Consider the following 14,518-nt stretch of genomic DNA (forward strand, 5'->3'; position numbering starts at 1 on the left):
TCCCCCCGTCCCCCTCCACTCCATTCGCTCCGCCAAAGCCGCCCTCCCCGCCGCGCCGATACTTCAGCACCGCGGTTCGTCGAGGGGACACACGGCGATCCTCTCGCTCCCACGATACGCTCTCGTAGACTGCCGTCCTCCAGCCGCACCGCCACCTCTGGCTACGTTCTTGTTGCGGCGCACGGCGATTAGTGCCGCCACCGCTGGCAATGTTCGGGTGGAGACGCATGGCGGCCAGCTTCTCCCATGGTACGCGCATTCTAGACTGAGGCCCCGTTCATGTCGGTGTAGCGCTGAATGTTAGCTGATATACGTTGTTAATCTCACTGTTTGCCGAAGTAGTTTACTGTCAATATGCTCTGCTTAAAAAGCTTCCTTGCCCTGTTCTGCACTCAATCTGCTTAGCTGAGATGGCATGCCAAGGCCGATTAGTTGCTAAAATATCCTGCCATATATTTATTGTGACGTAGATTGCCATGGTCTAGTATCCAATCTGTTAGGTGAAATAGCTCTACACCATTTTATACTCGATCTTTGTTGCTGCGATGGCCTTCGATAGTTTGATGGCTGTGTGCTCGGCCTCATTGACTGCTGAAACAGCCTGCCATAATTTAGCACTCAAATCTGTTTGCTGAATTAGCTTTACATATATTTCGTTACTTAGATCCGCTCGTCCAAATATCTTGCCATAGCTTTAGACATTAACCTAGGTATTTTTTCTCTGGACTTCATAAAAAAAGCATATATGTTTTTCCTGTAATATCTAGTAGAAGAACTAATTTGTATGTCTAACAGATGGACATGACTTGGATAACTTCTGCTTGAAGATTCTCCACTGCATATGTCGAGGGGGTTGAAAACTTCATGAACTTTATAAGAGCTGAGTAATGTGGTCCGAAATCATATGTGCTCTTCCCATGTAGCAGTTGTATGAATTCAGTTACAAGACCCCAGTCAACTGTGCAAAATCATCTACACTTGTATGGGATGCCGGTCACATATACTAGGTGGGTTCATCATGGTGAAACTGTCAACGTCAATGTTATTGACTACGTGGAAGCAGCAGATCACCATCTTGATCTGCCTGATGCTCAGGTGGAAGAGGAGGAGGTGGTGGCGGAGCCAGTGAGTTTGACCAACATTGAAACAATGCTACGAAATGCTCGTGCATTCCGTGAACTTTCACCTGCAGAAGAAAAACGGTGGGCCCGCATGTTGGAACAATGCAACGTGGCTATCACCCCAGGAAATAAGCTATCGGTATTCTCAGCTATGGTCACCTTTCTTCAGGTGAAGACATCTGACCGGATGACCAGCAAATCATTTGGTGCGACGTTGGCTGATTTCTGCAAATCTTTCCCAGATGCGTCTGAGCTGCCACACACCTATAGTAAAATGAAGAATTTCCTTCGTGCAGTTGGAGTTGGATATGATATGATCCATGTTTGTAAGAATAATTGTGTTCTGTTCCGGAAGGATTATGCCAACTTAAGTGAATGACCGAAATGCAAATCATCAAGATGGAAAGATGGCGATGTTGTGAAGAGGATTCCTCATAATGTTCTGAGACATTTTCCAATTACACCAAGATTGCAGAGGTTGTTTCATGATGCTGAAACAAGAGAGGATGTACTGTGGCATTCTAGGAACAAGGAGTACAGATATCAGAATGTAATGAGCCATCCCATCTCATGGTAGTGAGTAGAAAAGCTTCAATGATAAACATAAAAAGTTTGGTGCTGACCCGAGAAACATTAGACTTGGCTTAGCTTCAGATGGATTTAACCCATTTGGCCACCAGAGCGCCACATATAGCATGTGGCCAGTGCTTGTTATCCCTTACAACATGCCTCCAAATGTCTGCACCAAAGAATCAAACTACATGATGGCCTTGCTCATCCAATGGTCCAAAAAGTCCTGGAAAGGATTTTGATTCGTTCATGGAGCCTCTTGTGGAGGAACTTCAACAGCTATGGAGGGGTGTTCTCACTCTAGACCTATATAGCAGCCCACCAGCTGATTTCTTTCTGCGTGTTGTTATAATTTGGTGCATCCATGATTATCCGACTTTGGGCACTATGTCAGGGCGAACGACACATGCTTACAATGCATGTGTTCACTGTGACAGGAATCCGCTGTCATACGCAATACTTAGCAAGATCTGTTACATTGGACACCGTCGTTTCCTTACCAAGGACAAACCGCATCCTAGAAAATACCAAAGACATGTGTTCAATGCAAAGCATGAAAACCGTGATGCACCAAAGAGGCTCACCGCCGATGAGTTGCAAGTGGAATTAGAGAAGGTCAGGCATATTACACCAGGAAACCATCCTGGTAATGGTAGCGAGAAAAGGAAGCGTGGCAGGGCAGAAGAGAGATTATTGTTTACCCGCAGGTCCACTTTGTGGGACTTGGAGTATTGGAAAGATTTGGATCTACGGCATAATCTTGATGTGATGCACATCGAGAAAAATATATGTGACAACATTATCGGCACACTTCTTAATATTGAAGGCAAGACGAAAGATGCCTTAAAATCTAGGATTGATTTGACACACATGGGTATCAGAAAGGATTTGCAGGTGCAAGATGAAGGTAAACCACGGGATATGGCACCAGCTGTGTACGTCTTGGACAAGGTAAAAAGAAAAGAATTCTGCGAGGTCCTGTCACGTGTGAGATTCCCACATGGATTTGCTTCCAACCCTGAAGGAGAGTCAGTGCAGATGGAAACAAGGTACAAGGGTTGAAAACTCATGACTGCCACGTCCTACTTCAAAGGGTTTTACCTGTTATCCTTAGAGGATTGGGCCGCCCTGACTTATACAGAGCAGTTGCAGAGTTGGGACAATTCTTCAGGGAACTCTGCAGTAGAAATATCAGGATAGATGCTTTGGAGCGTCTTAGAGACAAGATACCAACTATCCTATGCGACCTTGAGAAGATATATCCTCCAGTCTTCTTTGATGTGATGGTGCATTTGGCTGTTCATCTACCTGATGAGGCACTACTTAGAGGTCCAATACAGTATGGCTGGATGTACCCTATTGAAAGGCGGCTAGGCACTTTCAAGTGCTATGTTAGGAACAGAGCTAGACCCAAGGGTTCCATTGCAGAGGCCTACATTGCTACAAAAGTGTTGACATTCTGCTCAAAATACATTGAAACAGCTGATCAGCTTAGCAATGAGGTGGGTGAAGACAATCCCGGGCTTAGTGTTTTCGATTATTCTGTTCTAGTTACAGGGAAGAGTCGACAAGATGACAAACCTAAAGATTTGGACAAAATGGTTTGGTATGTGTTGAATAACTATCCTGAGATACTACCTTATATCAAGTAAGTACAGTACTGCAGCTTATACATCGTAATCTACTAAACTTGCAGCACATTCTTATATATTTAGATGTTTGACGCGATACTATGTTGTGCAGCATCTACAAAAAGGAGTTACTGCCGCAAAATCCAAGAAACATTGACAAACTGGTTATGGCAGGATTTGTGAAATGGTTCAAGAACCATGTAAGCTTTTGAATTGCACTGTCAGTTTTTTTAATATATTGAGTTCATAAGATGATCAGCTTGTCTATTTTCTAACCATAGGTTAAGAAGATGTGGGAGGATGGGCAGGCAGTTGATGATGCCCTTTACTCACTAGCAATGGGTCCTGATACTCGGGTAAGACATTATGAATCTTGCGTTGTTGGAGATGTGCGCTACAACACCCTTGCACGAGACGAAGGCAGGAAGACACAAAACAGTGCCATCATGAGCACGGATACGTATGACAAAGAGACAACTGAAATGTATGCTAACATAACAGACATTGTTCAGTTGCAGTATATCTCCAGTTTCGAGGATCATCGGTGGGTGCTTCTGTTGTGCTGTCGTTGGTATAACCTGTTTTCCAGGATCGCAAAACCCAGAGCTGATGATTATTTCAAATCCATCAATGTCAAGGCGGCGTACCAGACCAACGAGCCTTTTATTTTGGCAAATCAAGCAACACAGATATTTTTCTTGGAAGACACATTTGCACGTAGCGATGACTGGAGAGTATTGCAAAGGTTTGAGCAGAGGAATTCGTTTAATGAAGTTGCACAACAAGATGATGCTTACACTGCTCCTGATGTACAAGATAACACAGATGTTCCTAATATCTTTGAGAACCATCACGTCAATGACGCCAGCGAAAAGATTGCCTGTCGTGCTATGGACATATAAGAGTTGATCAAGAAGAAGCCAATGTTCGAGGATGTTGAGGACGAAGAAGAAGATGACACCATGGGGAATTAGGATTCAGACTGATACACATGGCGAAGATGTTGATGCTGCTGCTGCGGATGATGATTACATTACTTTTGTCATATTTGCCTATCAGAAGACGTTTTTTAATCTACTATGTGAAATTGTGTTTGCTGTGACAACTGAAACCTGATGAACATGTTGTTTAGTATTTTGTTGTGAGAACATCACTTGTTATGTATGCTGATTTGTGTTTGGTGATTGTATGACAACTAAAACATGATGACATTGTTGTTTAGTTGTACTCATATTTGGCTGTGAAACTTGAATTTGATGACATAGTTTGTTGTTGGACTGCAATTTGCTCGACGTCTTCAAATGAGAACAAAGCTGACCCGACAGGGCCTCTGCTATTTATTTATTTATGAGCAAAAGGGGATACCCCCTGATTTCCGTTAATAAAATCATTAGATGTTCACAACACTATGCCCAGCCTGTTACACAGGTTTCATTCATTACTAGTTTCAGCAAAGTGCTCATGTCATAGCCACTGAATACATCACGAGTGCTACATACACTGCAAATAAAGAGACAATCATCCTACAGAGCACATCAATTTTGCCCATTATCTTCCCAAGCTCTTTCATCTCCTCATTGCTGTCAAGGCCGTTCAGCAGCTGTTGCTTGGCCATGATCAGAGGAACTACATCTTTAACCTTCTGATCTGCATCTTCCTCTTCTGCCGTTCCTTCAGTTACTTGTCCAACACCCCAACCTGCTGGTATTGGGATTCCTCGGCTAACCAAATAATCAGCGTAGTTGGATTCCCCCACATCAACAACTTCCCAGAAATACAAATCACACGAATCTTCCCTTTTCTGCACGAATCAAATTGGAAGGTCATCAACCAAACTATTAAAAAAATCAGCAACTGAAAGCAGCAGAACAACACTTAAACATATTATTACCCCATGATTTGGGCATTTGTAGAAGACTCGGCCAGGGTTGAGGATTGTGGTTGAGACGCGACGGATGACTCTGCGTGATTTGCAGCATTGGCACCACACCAACGGCAGCGGGTTGCGATGAGCAATCGGCTGCGGTGCGTGTGCCAGCGAGGGTATGATGAGACACACAGGCGATGGTACGGGTGGCGACTTGGCGCATATCTGGTTGTTGCCTGCTAAAGAGCAGGTGGACGAGCAGCCAGCGGACATGGTTGCTGCGGCCAGAGCTTCTGATGCTAGGCAGAGTAAGTAGAGAAGAGGAGAAGCGAACGTTGGATATGTCAGTTTCATTACTTGCAGAGTAGCATAGCACCATATATAGTCATAGTCTAGGTTTAGATTCGAACCAGCTACAGGAGCACGTCTCTCTCTTTTTTAAAACTCGGCAATGTCTCTTTACTGGTACACTAGCTTGTTCTGTACGCCTTCCCAAGACTTTGATTTTCTTTCCTTTTTTTTGCGAGGAAGGAGGACAAAATTGAGAGTTCCTGGGACTCGAACCCAAGACCTCTCGGTTGTAAACCAAGGGTGCTAGTCACTTATGTGGTGAACATTCCCTGTGAGGAGGATGACAGACGAACGCATTTTCCTCGCAGTTTTCTTCATATATATATGTATATATATAAAAGTATGCTACTTGGTCTCCGCTTAGGCAACAAGCGATTGTGCCAACCTTGACCGTTGGATTGACATTCAACGTCTATCAAGTTTCTTCAGTCTCTTCTTCCTTGAGCCGCCAAAGCCAACTAGCGCCGGTGGGACCGCCTGCTCCCGCCTCCCATGGCTGGCTGTGCTTCCGCGCACACATCGTGGCCACATCACACCCTAAAACTCTGCGCATCTTCCCCGGCTCCTGTTCATTCCCGTCCGAGGCCTCACCATCGTCCTCCGCCTTGGTTCGCTCGCCGTGGCGCCGCCCTCCGGTGTTGTCAACATGGTCAACAACCGAGAGGAATAAGGAGATGACTGTACATGGTGAGGATAACAGTAGGGACCCAGCAGCACGCAGTAATTTTGTTTTTTCGGGACGGAGAAGGGTATCAACTTGGTTGTGCGGGACCCGTGGCCTGTCTAGCCCAGCCTTTTATTTCATATGTTTAGCACATGACCAGCCCAGTTTGTTTTTTGCTTTCTGAAAATGGCTAGCCAGATATTTTGTTTTTTGCAGAATAACCAACATAGGCCTACTTGCTTTTCTACGCCCTGCTGGGCCGGAAATCTTTCAAGACAAGGAGGGATGCATTTTGCCCACACATGGGCTATAAGTAATAAGAAATGGGCTATAAGTAATAATAAATGGGTTGTAAAATGAAAAAATACAGCAAACAGACAATTAGTTCCAAAATACTGTTTTCTTTCAGATTTTGATATTTTATATTTCATTGTTTTTGTGCGGGTAAAATTTCATTGAATTTAAATTAAGGTATATTTAGATTTAAAATTAATTTGAATCTGGCTAGAAATTTTGGGCTATATGCTATTTGGGATAGATTTGGAGGCTGACTTGTGGGTCTACTAGGTTGACGTGTACTTTGGCTTTGTCAACTTAGTCCACAAACGATTCTAGCAGCAGTGACCGTTGGATGTTAATCCAACGGCCGTGCTGCTTCTTCAATATCTGATCTTCTTGCTCCAGCCGCCCAAACCAGCTCCGGTGGGACTGCCTGCTCCCGCCTCCCGTGGCCGGCTGTGCTACCGCACAGGCCACACTGCCCCACCCTACTTCATTGCTGGCCAGGCCATTCCTCTACTCACCCACACCTCCTGTTATTTTCCGGCGATGGCAGCCGGACCAGTAAACCCTCGTACTCCCCACCACGCATGGGCAACCATTGCCGAGTCTTCCTCGGCTCCGTGTCATTCCCTTCCTAGGCCTCGCCGTCATCCACCACCATGGTGCTCTCGGCGCGGCCTGGTCAACATGGTCAACGAACAACATCCATCGGACGTGGACTGTACGTGGAGAGGCTGACAGCTGGGTCCATGGCCGCACACAAGGAAATGCCTCCTTATTACGCGCAAAATAATGATTCCTCCACCTGACAGCTGGGACCCACCGGAAGGGCCTCTGTATTTCGCGAAAAAAACGTTCCCCCTGCTGACATGTCGGACCCACCAGCTATATCTTCGCACGCAAGGAAGTGCCTCCTTATTACGCACAAAAAAATGAATACCCCCTGCTAGCTGGGGCCCACCATAGTGGGAGGATGACTTGTGGGCCTACTAAGTTGACGGGGATGGAGGGCTTTGTCAACTTAGTCAATATGAACGATTCTAGCTCCAGTGACTGTACAATGTCCATCCAACGGCCGTAGTGCTTCTTCAACCTCTGGTCTTCTTCCTCCAGCCGCCCAAAGCAGCGCAGGTCATGCCGCATGCTCCTGCCTCTCGTGGCCGGCTGTGCTGCCGCGGAGGCCTCACCGCCCCCTACTATTCTCACTGCTGGCCAGGCCCTGCGGCGACGGCAACCTCACACCACAGCCGAACCAGGGAACCCTCGTACTCCTCTCCGCGCGGGCTTCCACTGCCGCGTCTCCCCCGGCTCCGCATCGTCCCCTTCCTAGGCCTCGCCGTCGTCCACCGCCGTGGTGCTCTCGGTGCGGCATGGTCAACGTGGTCAAGGAATGACTTCCATCGGATGTGGACTGTACGGCTGACAGCTGGGTCCACGACCGCAGCAAGGAAGTGCCTCCTTATTACGCGGAAAATAATGATTCCTCCACCTGATAGCTGGGACCCACCGGACGGGCCACTCTATTTCGCGAAAAAACGTTTCCCCCTGACTGCAGGGACCCACCAGCTACATCTTCGCACGCAAGGAAGTGCGTCCGGGCAAAAAAACGATTCGCCCCCCTGACTACTGGGACCCACCAGCTACACCTTCACACGCAAGGAAGTGCGTCTGGGCAAAAAAACGATTCGCCCCCCTGACTACTGGGACCCACCAGCTACATCTTCGCACGCAAGGAAATGCGTCCAAAAAAACGATTCGCCCTCCGACTGCTGGGACCCACCAGCTACATCTTCGCACGCAAGGAAGTGCCCCCCTGACTGCTCGGACCCACCAGCTACATTTTCCCACGCAAGGAAGTGCCTGACAGTAGGGACCCACCTGGTCAAAGCATACGTAGCGTTGTCATTCTGGTCATGAACATGTACGTACATACTGGTGGATGTAGAGGTGCGCACGTGTCGTAGTAGAGGCACGCACGTGTCGTAGTAGAGGCGCGCATGTAGCATGTACACTTACGTACAACGGCCAGGGTGCAAGAAAGAAAATACGGCCACGTACGTACATACGGGCGGGGTCTCGAACGCCTACGTGCGCATATGTACGGCCAGGGCTCGTGTACATGGCTGGGTTGGAACGGAGAAACATCGTCGTCATCGTGTTCATGTGGAGCCAACCGGCTGGGTCGGAACAGAATGCGTCGTCGTGTTCATTAGGAGGGCTTGGATGGAACAGATGAAACGGACTTGTGTTGGAGCGCTACGGTCGAAACGGGGGTCCTGTTGATCGGGAGGGGTGTGGCATACCGCAAAACGGACGAAACGGACTTGTGTTGGAGCACTACGGTCAAAACGAGGGTCCTGTTCATCGGGAGGGGTGTGGCGTACCGCAAAACGGGACTCCATGGGATATTGTTCATCTCCACCGTCGACCTCCTCCAGCCTCCACGGGCTCCTGTTCATCCAGCCTCCACCGCGCGCTACTCCACCGACTACTATTCAACCACCCCTCCACGGGCACCCCTTCACCGTCTCCTGTTCATCCAGCCCTCCACGGGGTCGTCCTGTTCAACCAGAGGCAACGCCACGGGGTCCTGCATCCACCCCCACCGCTCACTGTTCATCCAAACCCCCTCCCCCGCAACGCTCACTGTTCATCCAATCGATCGGCTTCAGTTAGCAGCAGTAGCGAAGGAATCGCTCGATCGGGTTCAGTTAACAGCCATCGATCGATCGCTCGGGTTCAGTAACACGTAGCCTGTAGCCCCGAAATTTTCCTCGCCCTCGCTTCTACCATGGTTTTTTCCGTCATGGACGGCCCAAAGAATGTCATGCAGATGCCTATCTGACCCGCCCAGGACGAAAAGCCCATTTTATGTCATGATTTTTTGTCATAGAAGTAGGAGCCAACCACATCTATCATGATACCGGGTTTTGTCACAATTATCCTCATAGAAGTGTCATATGTATGATAGAAAAAAAACCGTTCAGCCCAAAATGTCACGGATGTGTCTTTTTTTTGTAGTGGCTGCATAGAGGGGGAGAGAATTGGTGTTGATGGCGGCGAGGTTGGTGTAGATCGCCATCATGGTGATTGCCCCGGCGGCACTCCGGCGCCACTGGGAGAGAGGGGAGAGAGCCCCACCTCCTTCTTCTTCTTCCTTGGCCTCCGCCCTAGATGGGAGGAGAGTTCATCCACTGGTCCATGGCCTCCATGGTGGCAGAGGGGCGGGAGCCCCTCCGAGATTGGATCTCCCTCTCTGTTCTCTTTTGTTTCACGTTCCTGTTTTCTGGCCCTTCACCATTTCTTAAATTCCCGGAGATTGCTAACTCCAATTGCGCTAAAAAAATTACACAATTTTTCTCCATAAATTATCTTTCTTGAGCCCGAAGAAGGGCCCCAACCGACTTACGGGGAGGGCACAAGACACCTGGGCGCGCTAGGGGGTGCCCGATGTGCCCTGGTGAGTTGTAGAGGCCATGGGCCTTTGTTTGCGTTGAATCTACCTCCCCAAAATCACATATATTTCAAAATAATTCTCCGTAAATTTTTATCACGTTTGGACTTTGTTTGATATGGATATTCTGCAAAACAAAAAACATTCAACAGACAAGAACTGGCACTGGGAACTAGATCATTACGTTAGTTCAATAAATCATATAAAATGATGCCAAAATATGTGAAAGTTTTATAATATTGGCATGAAACAATCAAAAATTATAGATATGATGGAGACGTATCAGCATCCCCAAGCTTAATTCCTGGTCGTCCTCGAGTAGGTAAATGATAAAAAAGATAATTTTCGATCTAGAATGCTACCTAGCATAATCTTGATCATATATCTAATCATGGCATGAATATTAAGACACGAATGATTCAAAGCAATAGTCTATAATTTGACATAAAGACATCAATACTCAGACATCCCAACAAACAATCATGTCTTTCAAAATATTAACGCTAAAGAAAGCTATCCCTACAAAATCATATAGTCTTGCCATGCTCTGTCTTCTTAACACAAAGTATTTATCATGTGCAACCCCGATGACAAGCCGAGCAATTGGTTCATACTTTTTAACGCACTTCAGCTTTTTCACCCCTCATGCAGTACATGAGTGCAAGCCATGGATATAGAACTATGGGTGGAATAGAGTATGATGATAGGGGTAAATATATAGAAGACAAAAAGTAAGAAAGTCTCACATCGACGCGGCTAACTAACGGGCTATGGATATGCCATCAATCCATATCAATGTGAGGAGTAGGGATTGCCATGCAACGAATGCACTAAGAGCTATAAGTGTATGAAAGCTCAGCATGAAAACTAAGTGGGTGTGCATCTAATCCTGCAATGAAAAATTCCCACTAGTATATGAAAGTGACAACATAGGAGACTCTCTATATGAAAAACATGGTGCTACTTTGAAGCACAAGTGTGGAATTAGCATGCCCCTTTGCTCTTTGTCCCTTCTCTTTTTTTCTTTTTTTCTTTTGGTCCGGAGTCTTATCCCGACTTGTGGGGGAATCATAGTCTCCATCATCCATTCCTCACTGGGACAATGCTCTAATAATGAAAATTGATGATCATCACACTTCTATTTACTTACAACTCAATATTACAACTTGATACCTATAACAAAATTTAACTCTATATGAATGCCTCTGGCAGTGTAACAGGATGTGCAATGATCTAGCATAACATGTATGAAAAATGATGAATGGTGGCTGAGCCACAAATACTGTGTCAATATATGATCATCCAAAGCAATATGACAATGAATGCTCAAGTCATCAAAATGAAAGTGGTGGAAGTTGCATGGCAATATATCTTGGAATGGCTATGGAAAGGCCATAATAGGTAGGTATGGTGGCTGTTTTGAGGAAGATATAATAAGGCTTATGTGTGATAGAGCGTATCATATCACGGGGTTTGGATGCACCTAAGAAGTTTGCACTGACTCTCGAGGTGAGAAAGGGCAATGCACGGTACCGTAGAGGCTAGCAAATTGCAGAAACGTAAGAGTGCGTATATTCCATGGACTCACATTAGTCATAAAGAACTCATATACTTATTGCAAAAGTTTATTAGCCCTTGAAGCAAATTACTACTACGCATGCCCCTAGGGGGATAGATTGGTAGGAAAAGACCATCGCTCGTCCCCGACCGCCACCCTTAAGGAAGACAATCAATAATAAATCATGCTCCAACTTCATAGCATAACGAGAGACTATACGTGCATGCTTCGGGAATCATAAACCTTAACACCATTATTCTTACTAACCACAAGAATTTACTAGTACCTCTGATACGTCTCCAACGTATCTACTTTTCCAAACACTTTTGCCCTTGTTTTGGACTCTAACTTGCATGACTTGAATGGAACTAACCCGGACTGACGCTGTTTTCAGCAGAACTGCCATGGTGTTGTTTATTGTGCAGAAAAAAATAGTTCTCAGAATGACCTAAAAATCCACGGAGATAACTTTTGGAAAATATAAAAAATATTGGCGAAAGAATCAAGGCCAATGGGCCCACACCCTGCCCACGAGGGTGGGGGCGCACCCTCTCCCCCTGGGCGCCCCCCTGTCTCGTGGGCCCCCTGATGCTCCACCGACCTCAACTCCAACCCTATATATTCCGTTTCACGGAGAAAAAATTAGAGAGAAAGTTTTATCGCGTTTTACGATACGGAGCTGCCGCCAAGCCCTAATCTCTCTCGGGAGGGCTGATCTGGAGTCCGTTCTGGGCTCCGGGAGAGGGGGATTCGTCGTCGTCGTCATCATCAACCATCCTCCATCACCAATTTCATGATGATCACCGCCGTGCGTGAGTAATTAAATCGTAGGCTTGCTGGACAGTGATGGGTTGGATGAGATTTACCATGTAATCAAGTTAGTTTTGTTAGGGTTTGATCCCTAGTATCCACTATGTTCTGATTGATGTTGCTATGACTTTGCTATGCTTAATGCTTGTCACTAGGGCCTGAGTGCCATGATTTCAGATCTGAGCCTATTATGTTTTCATGAATATATGATAGTTCTTGATCCTATCTTGCAAGTCTATAGTCACCTATTATGTGTTATGATCCGACAACCCCGAAGTGGCAATAATCGGGATACTTCTCAGTGATGACCATAGTTTGAGGAGTTCATGTATTCACTATGTGCTAATGCTTTGTTCCAGTTCTCTATTAAAAGGATGCCTTAATATCCCTTAGTTTACACTAGGACCCCACTGCCACAGGAGGGTAGGACAAAAGATGTCATGCAAGTTCTTGTCCATAAGAACGTATGACTATATTCGGAATACATGCCTACATTACATTGATGAACTGGAGCTAGTTCTGTGTCACCCTATGTTATAGCTATTACATGAGGAATTGCATCTGACATAATTATCCATCACTAATCCAATGCCTATGAGCTTTTCACATATTGTGCTTTGCTTATTTACTTTTCCGTTGCTACTGTTACAACTACTACAAAACTATTATCTTTACTTTTGCCACTGTTACCATTACTATCATACTACTTTGCTACTAAATACTTTGTTGCAGATACTAAGTTATCCAGGTGTGGTTGAATTGACAACTCAATTGCTAATACTTGAGAATATTCTTTAGCTCCCCTTGTGTCGAATCAATAAATTTGGGTTGAATACTCTACCCTCGAAAGTTGTTGCGATCCCCTACACTTGTGGGTTATCAAGACTAATTTCTGGCACAGTTGCCGGGGAGCATAGCTCTATTCTTTGAGTCACTTGCGATTTATATCTGTTGATCACTATGAGGAACTTGAAAGACGAAAGAACAAAGATTTTTCCCTCAACTATGAGGGGAGGTAAGGAACTGCCATCTAGCTCTGCACTAGATTCTCCTTCCATTTTGAGTAAGCTTGCGACACCTTAACCTGCTACTACTATGAATTCTGATAAGTCGCATGTTATTGATGACGCCACTTCTGCTATGCATGATACTTATGATGAAACTACTTCTATGCGTGATACTACTTTGCCATTGGGTGAATTTCTAGATGAACAACTTGCTAGGGTTAGAGAGAATGAAATTATTAATGATGATATTATTGATGATAGTGATGATGAAGGTTCTCCCCCTGATTATGAATTGCCTGTTGTTCCTGAGGGTTATGTTATGGATGAAGAAGCTACTAGAGCTATTTTTGCTTGCAAAGATAGATATGATCTTAAGAAGTTATTAGCTAAATGGAAGCAGCAATCTCTTAATGCTAGAATGAAACATGACCCCGCTTTTGCTACTTCACCTATCTGTGTTACTGATAAGGATTATGAATTCTCTGTTGATCCTGAGATTATTACTTTGGTTGAATCTGATCCTTTTTATGGCTATGAATCTAAAACTGTTGTGGCACATCTTACCAAGTTAAATGATATAGCCACCCGATTTACTAATGATGAGAAGTCTCGTTATTATTATATCCTTAAGATATTTCCGTTCTCATTAAAGGGTGATGCTAAAACTTGGTTTAATTCCCTTGATCCTGGTTGTGTGCGTAGTCCCCAGGATATGATTTATTACTTCTCTGCTAAATATTTCCCAACTCATAAGAAACAAGCTGCCTTGCGGGAAATATATAATTTTGTGCAAATCAAAGAAGAGAGTCTCCCACAAGCTTGGGGAAGGCTTCTCCGATTACTAAATGCTTTGCCTAATCATCCCCTTAAGAAAAATGAAATACTTGATATCTTTTATAATGGACTAATTACCGATGCTTCCAAGGACTACTTGGATAGTTGTGTTGGTTGTGTTTTCAGGGAAAGAACAGCCGACCAAGCTGAATTACTATTGAATAATATGTTGACTAATGAAAATAATTGGACTCTTCTTGAGCCAATTCCTGAGGCAATTCCTGAGCCAATTGAGCCTATTCCTAAACCAACTCCGAAGAAGAGGGGTGTTCTGTTTCTCAGTCCTGAAGATATGTAAGAGGCAAAGAAATCAATGAAAGAAAATGGTATAAAAGCTGAAGATGTTAAGAATTTACCTCCTATTGAAGA

The sequence above is a fragment of the Triticum dicoccoides genome, chromosome 7B (assembly GCF_002162155.2).
Source record: "Triticum dicoccoides isolate Atlit2015 ecotype Zavitan chromosome 7B, WEW_v2.0, whole genome shotgun sequence".
NCBI classification, from domain to species: Eukaryota; Viridiplantae; Streptophyta; class Magnoliopsida; order Poales; family Poaceae; genus Triticum; species Triticum dicoccoides.